At 42.1% G+C, this 9,672-nt stretch overlaps 1 pseudogene; it reads right to left on the bottom strand.

Annotated features, from left to right (window-relative positions):
* Positions 1-2,960: 2,960 nt before the first annotated feature.
* On the bottom strand, positions 2,961-4,895 carry LOC147992591 (uncharacterized; annotated as a pseudogene).
* Between the last annotated feature and the right edge of the window lie 4,777 nt (positions 4,896-9,672).

The following is a 9,672-nucleotide window of genomic DNA, read 5'->3' as shown; positions in this document are numbered from 1 at the left end:
AGCCCAAAGGGCGGGAAGCGGCGGCCTTTGGTCCCGGTTGGTGGCACCAACCGGGACTAAAGGGGGGCATTGGTCACGGTTCGCGAACCGTGACCAATGCCCCCCTTTAGTCCCGGTTGGTGCCACCAACCGAGACCAAAGGCCTTGTGCGGCTGCGGCGTCGAAAGTTTAGTCCCACCTCGCTAGTTGAGAGGGGTGCGCAGTGGTTTATAAGCCCCACTGCCGCACCCCTCTCGAGCTTCTCTCCATTGCAGGCTTACGGGCCTAATTGTCACTGCTATGCCTGTGGGCCTACTGGGCCTCCTGCGGGCCTGAATCGTAGCCCTTTGATGGGTTTCTAGTCGTATTCAGGCCGTGGGGGCCCAGTAGGTGGCATTTTTTGTTTTTTTGTTGCTTTATTTATTTTATTTTATTTTTTTGTTTTATTTTTTAATTCTTTATGCTTTTAGTTTTAGAAAAATTATAAACTTTTTGTTAATGCCATTAGTTTTCAAATTTGAAAACACTTTTTTTGTTTTTTTGTTTTCTTTGTTGCTTTATTTATTTTATTTTGTTTCTACTTACAACAAAATACTTATTGTTGCTATTTTTTCCAGTTTTTTTGTTTTGTTTTCTGCATTATTTATTTTCTTTTGTTTTTTGCTTTATTTTTTTATTCTTTTTGCTTTTAGTTTTAGAAAAATTATAAACTTCTGTTAGTGCCATTTTATTTTGTGATTAACTTTACTATAAAAATAGTTTTTTTCCTATTTTTTTGATTTGTTTTTTGCATTATTTATTTTCTTTTTTTTGATTTAATTTTTAATTCTATTTGCTTTTAGGTTAGCAAAATTATAAACTTTTTGTTAGTGCCATTAGTTTTAGAAAAATTATAAACTTTCTATTAGTGCCATTAGTTTTCAAACTTGAATAGTTAAAATTTGAATTCTTTGAAAATTGTTTGAATCACAAGTTTGTGATTAACTTACTAAAAAAATGAGAATAGATGCGCTTATAGAGAAAATTCAACCTAAATTCATAGTAAATTTCTATGAATTTCAGAGAAATTCACTATGAATTTAGGTTAAACTTTTCTCTATTAGGGCATTATTTTCACTTTGAGAGGAGCTCAACAAGGCAGAGAGGGAAGGGCTTATAAACCGGTGTGAGCCCCCTTCGGTTGGCGAGGTGGGACTAAACTCTGCCCGCAACGAGGACCAACCCTTTAGTCCCGGTTTGTGGCACAAACCGGGTCTAATGGTCATGGGCCAGGGGGGAGGAGCAAAATTATAAACTTTCTATTAGTGCCATTAGTTTTAGAAAGTTGAAAGTTGGCATGGGCCAGGATATAATGGTCATGGTATTACGAGGGCCGAACCATAAGACATGAAAGCATTTCAAATGAACTCTGAAAAAGTTGAAAGTTGGCATGGTATCATAATTTCACCCACATAGCATGTGCATGTACAAAACGGACAATGGTAGCATGTTCGTGTGTTACAAAGTTGGCATGGTATCATCATAATAGTTGCGGGAGAAAGTCTTCACTTTTTCTTCACTTGTGTCATTTGCTTATTACGCCGTAACCATGGATAATCTTCATTGTTTATCAGGATGCTTGGGTCAGCCTTAACATTGAAGGGAGGAATTTCATGAAACTTTTCATAATCTTCAGACATGTCTGTCTTGCCGTCCACTCCCAGGATGTCCCTTTTTCCTGAAAGAACTATGTGGCGCTTTGGCTCATCGTATGATGTATTCGCTTCCTTATCTTTTCTTTTTCTCGGTTTGGTAGACATGTCCTTCACATAGATAACCTGTGCCACATCATTGGCTAGGACAAACGGTTTGTCAGTGTACCCAAGATTTTTTAGATCCACTGTTGTCATTCCGTACTGTGGGTCTACCTGTACCCCGCCGCCTGACAGATTGACCCATTTGCACTTAAACAAAGGGACCTTAAAATCAGGTCCGTAGTCAAGTTCCCATATGTCCACTATGTAACCATAATATGTGTCCTTTCTGCTCTCGGTTTCTGCATCAAAGCGGACACCGCTGTTTTGGTTGGTGCTCTTTTGATCTTGGGTGATCGTGTAAAATGTATTCCCATTTATCTCGTATCCTTTGTAAGTCAATACAGTCAAAGATGGTCCCCTGGGCAACAAGTACAACTCATCACAAACAGTGTTGTCACCTCTGAGACGTGTTTCCAACCAACTACTGAAAGTCCTGATGTGTTCACATGTAATCCAGTCGTCGCACTGCTCCGGGAGTTTGGAGCGCAGACTGTTCTTGTGTTCATTGACATACGGGGTCACCAAGGTAGAGTTCTGTAGAACTGTGTAGTGTGCTTGAGACCAAGAATATCCGTCCCTGCATATTATTGAGTCTCTTCCAAGAGTGCCTTTTCTAGTCAGTCTCCCCTCATACCGCGATTTAGGGAGACCTCTCTTCTTAAGGCCAGGAATGAAGTCAACACAAAACCCGATAACATCCTCTGTTTGATGGCCCATGGAGATGCTTCCTTCTGGCCTAGCACGGTTACGGATATATTTCTTTAGGACTCCCATGAACCTCTCAAAGGGGAACATATTGTGTAGAAATACAGGCCCCTGCAGGATGACAATCTCGTCGACTAGATGAACTAGGACGCGCGTAATGATATTGAAGAAGGATGGTGGGAACACCAGCTCAAAACTGAAAAGACATTGCGCCACATCACTCCTTAGCCTTGGTACGATTTCTGGATTGATCACCTTCTGAGAGATTGCATTGAGGAGTGCACATAGCTTCACAATGGCTAATCGGACGTTTTCCGGTAGAAGCCCCCTCAATGCAACCGGAAGCAGTTGCGTCATTATCACGTGGCAGTCATGAGACTTTAGGTTCTGAAACTTTTTATTTGGCATATTTATTATTCCCTTTATATTCGACGAGAAGCCAATCGTGACCTTCATACTGAGTAGGCATTCAAAGAAGATTTATTTCTCTTCTTTCGTAAGAGCGTAGCTGGCAGGACCTTTATATTGCTTCGGAGGCATGTCGTCTTTTTCGTGCAAACGTTGCAGGTCCTCCCGTGCCTCAGATGTATCTTTTGTCTTCCCATACACGCCCAAGAAGCCTAGCAGGTTCACGCAAAGGTTCTTCGTCACGTGCATCACGTCGACTGAAGATCGGACCTCTAGGTCTTTCCAGTAGGGTAGGTCCCAAAATATAGATTTCTTCTTCCACATGGGTGCGTGTCCCTCAGCGTCATTCGTAACAGCTAGTCCACCGGGACCCTTTCCAAAGATTACGTAGTGTAAATCATTGACCATAGCAAGTAAGTGATCACCGGTACGCATGGCGGGCTTCTTCCGGTGATCTACCTCGCCTTTGAAATGCTTGCCTTTCTTTCGACATTGATGGTTGGTCGGAAGAAATCGACGATGGCCCAGGTACACATTCTTCCTGCATTTGTCCAGGTATATACTTTCAGTGTCATCTAAACAGTGCGTGCATGTGTGGTATCCTTTGTTTGTCTGTCCTGAAAGGTTATTGAGAGCGGGCCAATCGTTGATGGTCACGAACAGTAACGCCTTAAGGTTAAATTCCTCCTGTCTGTGCTCATCCCACGTACGTACACCATTTCCATTCCACACCTGTAAAAGTTCTTCAACTAATGGCCTTAGGTACACATCAATGTCGTTGTCGGGTTGCTTAGGGCCTTGGATGAGAACTGGCATCATAATGAACTTCCGCTTCATGCACATCCAAGGAGGAAGGTTATACATACATAGAGTCATGGGCCAGGTGCTGTGATTGCTGCTCTGCTCCCCGAAAGGATTAATGCCATCTGCGCTTAAAGCAAACCATACATTCCTTGGGTCCTTTGCAAACTCATCCCAGTACTTTCTCTCGATTTTTCTCCACTGCGACCCATCAGCGGGTGCTCTCAACTTCCCATCTTTCTTTCGGTTCTCACTGTGTCATCGCATCAACTTGGCATGCTCTTCATTTTTGAATAGACGTTTCAACCGTGGTATTATAGGAGCATACCACATCACCTTTGCAGGAACCCTCTTCCTGGGGGGCTCTCCATCAACATCATCAGGGTCATCTTGTCTGATCTTATGCCGCAATGCACCGCATACCGGGCATGCGTTCAGATCCTTGTATGCACCGCGGTAGAGAATGCAGTCATTAGGGCATGCATGTATCTTCTCCACCTCCAATCCTAGAGGGCATACGACCTTCTTTGATGCGTATGTACTGTCGGGCAATTCATTATCCTTCGGAAGCTTCTTCTTCAATATTTTCAGTAGCTTCTCAAATCCTTTGTCAGCCACAGCATTCTCTGCCTTCCACTGCAGCAATTCCAGTACGGTACCGAGCTTTGTGTTGCCATCTTCGCAATTGGGGTATAACCCTTTTTTGTGATCCTCTAACATGCGATCGAACTTCAGCTTCTCCTTTTGACTTTCGCATTGCGTCCTTGGATCGACAATGACCCGGCGGAGATCATCATCATCATGCACATCGTCTGGTTCCTCTTGATCTTCAGCAGCTTCACCCGTTGCAGCATCGTTGGGCACATCATCTGGTTCCTCTTGATCTTCACCAGCTCCCCCCGTTGCAGCATCACCGTATTCAGGGGGCACATAGTTGTCATCGTACTCTTCTTCTTCGCCGTCTTCCATCATAACCCCTATTTCTCCATGCCTCGTCCAAACATTATAGTGTGGCATGAAATCCTTGTAAAGCAGGTGGGAGTGAAGGATTTTCCGGTTAGAGTAAGACCTCGTATTCCCACATTCAGTGCATGGACAACACATAAAACCATTTTGCTTGTTTTCCTCAGCCGCATCAAGAAACTCATGCACGCCCTTAATGTACTCGCAGGTGTGTCTGTCACCATACATCCATTATCGGTTCATCTGCGTGCATTATATATAATTAAGTGTCCAAATTAATAGAAGTTCATCATCACATTAAAACCAAAGTGCATACATAGTTCTCATCTAACAACATATAGCTCTCCAGAGCATCTAATTAATTAAACCATACGTTGAAACTATGTAAAACATTTCAATGCGAAAACAAATGCGATCATAATCGCAACCAAGGTAACAATTGATCCAACGGCATAATGATACCAAGCCTCGGTATGAATGGCATATTTTCTAATCTTTCTAATCTTCAAGCGCATTGCATCCATCTCGATCTTGTGATCAACGACGACATCCGCAACATGCAACTCCAATATCATCTTCTCCTCCTCAATTTTTTTTATTTTTTCCTTCAACAAATTGTTTTCTTCTTCAACTAAATTTATCCTCTCAACAATAGGGTCGGTTGGCATTTCCGATTCACATACATCCTACATAAATAAAATCTATGTCACGTTGGTCGGCATAATTTTCATAAACAGTATATGAACCAATAGTTATAAAGATAATATATATACCACATCCGAATCATAGACAGGACGAGGGCCGACGGGGGCGGATACCAAAACCATCGCACTATATAAGATGCAATAATAAAAGTAAGAAAATAATACAAGTATCTATGTAAATATACAAGTAAGAATATTTTTCCTTTCAGAAAGAAGATAAGAACAAGAGGCTCACCACGGTGGTGCCGGCGATGAGCTCGGCGCGGGTGATCGACGGCGGTGAAGACGGGGACGGGGCGTGACGGACCACTAAACCTAGACAAATATTATGGAAAATGGAGTTTGGAGGTCGAGCTTGGAGAGGAGAAAGCTTAAGTAGTGTGTCTCGGGCATTCCATCGAACACCTTGTGTGCATAGGAGGTGAGCTAGAGCACCACCAAGCCCTCTCCCCCTTGGCCAGAGAAAAACAGAGCATTGGGGTGCTCTACTCGCGAGCGAGGGGTATATATAGGCACCTCATTGGTCCCGGTTGGTGACATGAACCGGGACTAAAGGGGAGCCTTTGGTCCCGGTTCAAGCCACCAACCAGGACCAATGGTGGTGGGCCAGGAGCGAGGCCCATTGGTCCCGGTTCATCCCACCAACCGGGACCAAAAGGTCCAGATGAACCGGGACCAATGGCCCACGTGGCCCGGCCGGCCCCCTGGGCTCACGAACCGGGACCAATGCCCACATTGGTCCCGGTTCTGGACTGAACCAGGACTAATGGGCTGACCCGGCCTGGACCAAAGCCCTGTTTTCTACTAGTGGAGGCATCCCCTCTTTCGTCTACTTCCATCGGTAATTTACTTGGAGCTATATTTTTATTCACCAACATGATATGTGTTTTGCTTGGAGCGTCTTGTATTATTTATGTATTTGTGCCTTAGTATGCCACAATCATCCTATCTATACACACCTTTTGAGAGAGCCATACATGAATTAAAATTTGATAAAATACTCTATGTGCTTCACTTATATCTTTTGAGCTAATATAATTTTGCTCTATGTGCTTCACTTATATCTTTTGAGCGTTATAATTTTGCTCTATGTGCTTCACTTAGATCTTTTAGAGCACGGTGGTGGATTCGTTTTAAAGAAACTATTGATCTCTCATGCTTCACTTAAATTATTTTGGGAGTCTCTTAATAGCATGGTAATTTGCTTAATAATAATATGCTTGGTATTCAAGATTTGTGAAATTTTCTTTTGAGTGGGTTGAATACTAAGAAAAGATTGAAGCATGATAATTGTTTTGAGATATGGAGGTGATAATATTAAATTCATGCTAGTTGAGTAGTTGTGAATTTAAAGAATACTTGTGTTAAAGTTTGTGATTCCCGTAGCATGCACGTATGGTGAACCGTTATGTGATGAAGTCGGAGCATGATTTATTTATTGATTGTCTTCCTTATGAGTGGCGGTCGGGGACGAGCGATGGTCTTTTCCTACCAATCTATCCCCCTAGGAGCATGCCGTAATACTTTGCTTTGATAAATTCTAGATTTTTGCAATAAGTATATGAGTTCTTTATGACTAATGTTGAGTCCATGGATTATACGCACTCTCACCCTTCCACCTTTGCTAGCCTCTCTAATACCATGCACCTTTCGCCGGTATCATACACCTACCATATACCTTCCTCAAAACAGCCACCATACCTACCTATTATGGCATTTCCATAGCCATTCCGAGATATATTGCCATGCAACTTTCCACCGTTCCGTTCATGACACATTCATCATTGTCATATTGCATATCCCAGTACACCGCCGGATGCATTCACATAGAGTCATATTTTGTTCTAAGTATCGAGTTGTAATTGTTGAGTTATAAGAAAAATAAAAGTGTGATGATCATCATTATTAGAGCATTGTCCCAGTGAGGAAAGAATGATGGAGACTATGATTCCCCCATAAGTCGGGATGAGACTCCGGATGAAAAATAAAATAAAATAAAAAGAGGCCAAAGAAGCCCAAATAAAAAAAGGAGGCCATAAAAAAGAGAAAATGCCCAAATAAAAAATGAGAGAAAAAGAGAGAAGGGACAATGTTACTATCCTTTTACCACACTTGTGCTTCAAAGTAGCACCATGATCTTCATAGTAGAGAGTCTCTCATGTTATCACTTTCATATACTAGTCGGAATTTTACATTATAGAACTTGGCTTCTATATTCCAATGATGGGCTTCCTAAAAAATTGCCCTAGGTCTTCGTGAGCAAGCAAGTTGGATGCACACCCACTTAGTTTCTTTTTGAGCTTTCATATACTTATAGCTCTAGTGCATCCGTTGGATGGCAATCCCTACTCACTCACATTGATATCTATTGATGGGCATCTCCATAGCCTGTTGATACGCCTAGTTGATGTGAGACCATCTTCTCCTTTTTGTCTTCTCCACAACCACCATTCTATTCCACCTATAGTGCTATATCCATGGCTCACGCTCATGTATTGCGTGAAGATTGAAAAAGTTTTGAAAAAGTTAGAGTATGAAACAATTGCTTGGCTTGCCATCGGGGTTGTGCATGATTTAAATACTTTGTGTCGTGAAGATGGAGCATAGCCAGACTATATGATTTTGTAGGGATAACTTTCTTTGGCCATGTTATTTTGAGAAGACATAATTGCTTTATTAATATGCTTGAAGTATTATTTTTTTATGTCAATATAAACTTTTGTCTTGAATCTTTCTAATCTGAATATTCATACCACAATTAAGAAGATTTGCATTGAAATTATGCCAAGTAGCACTCCGCATCAAAAATTCTCTTTTTATCATTTACTTACTTGAGCACGAGCAGGAATTAAGCTTGGGGATGCCTGATACGTCTCCAACGTATCTATAATTTTTGATTGCTCCATGCTATATTATCTTCTGTTTTGGACTATATTGGGATTTATTTTCCACTTTTATATTATTTTTTGGACTAACCTATTAACCGGAGGCCTAGCCCAGAATTGTTGTTTTTTGCCTATTTCAGTGTTTCGAAGAAACGGAATATCAAACGGAGTCCAAACGAAATAAAATCTTCGGGAACGTGATATTCTCACCGAACGTGATCCAGGAGACTTGGACCCTGCTCCAAGGAACAAAAGAGGCGGTCACGAGGGTGGGGGGCGCCCCCCCCTAGGGCGCACCCCCTGCCTCGTGGGCCCCTTGTTGCTCCTCCGGCATACTTCTTCCTCCTATATATACACGCGTACCCCCAAACGATCAGAACAGGAGCCAAAAAACTAATTCCACCACCGCAACTTTCTGTATCCACGAGATCCCATCTTGGGGCCTGTTCCGGAGCTCCGCCGGAAGAGGGTCGTCATCACGGAGGGCTTCTACATCATCCTAGCCTCTCCGATGAAGTGTGAGTAGTTTACCTCAGACCTTCGGGTCCATAGTTAGTAGCTAGATGGCTTCTTCTCTCTCTTTGAATCTCAATACAAAGTTGTCCCCCTCTCTTCTGGAGATCTATTCGATGTAATCTTCTTTTTGCAGTGTGTTTGTTGATACCGATGAATTGTGGGTTTATGATCAAGTCTATCTATGAATAATATTTGGATCTTCTCTGAATTCTTTTATGTATAATTGGTTATCTTTGCAAGTCTCTTCGAATTATCCGTTTGGTTTGGCCAACTAGATTGGTAGTTCTTGCCATGGGAGAAGTGCTTAGCTTTGAGTTCGACCTTGCGGTGTCCTTACCCAGTGACAGAAGGGGCAGCAAGGCACGTATTGTATCGTTGCCATCGAGGATAACAAGATGGGGTTTATTTCATTTTGCATGAACTTATCTCTCTACATCATGTCATCTTGCTTAAGGCGTTACTTTGTTTTTAACTTAATACTCTAGATGCATGCTGGATAGCGGTCAATGAGTGGAGTAATAGTAGTACATGCAGAATCGTTTCGATCTACTTGTCATGGACGTGATGCCTATATACATGATCATGCCTAGATATTCTCATAACTATGCTCAATTCTGTCAATTGCTCAACAGTGATTTGTTCACCCATTGTAGAATACTTATGCTCTTGAGAGAAGCCACTAGTGAAACATATGGCCCCCGGGTCTATTCTCATCATATCAATCTCCATCACTTTAATCTTGCTTTGCTTTTTAATTTGCCTTTACTTTTTACTTTGCATCTTTATACCAAAAATACCAAAAATATTATATCTATCAGATCTCACTCTCGTAAGTGACAGTGAAGGGATTGACAACCCCTAATCGCGTTGGTTGTGAGTAGCTATCGCTTTGTGCAGGTACGAGTGACTTGAGCG

The sequence above is a fragment of the Triticum urartu genome, chromosome 1A, assembly GCF_056163025.1.
Source record: "Triticum urartu cultivar PI428250 chromosome 1A, HENAU_Tu73, whole genome shotgun sequence".
NCBI lineage: Eukaryota > Viridiplantae > Streptophyta > Magnoliopsida > Poales > Poaceae > Triticum > Triticum urartu.
The sequence above is the reverse complement of the archived record's forward strand: the minus strand, read 5'-3'. Positions and strand labels throughout refer to the sequence as shown.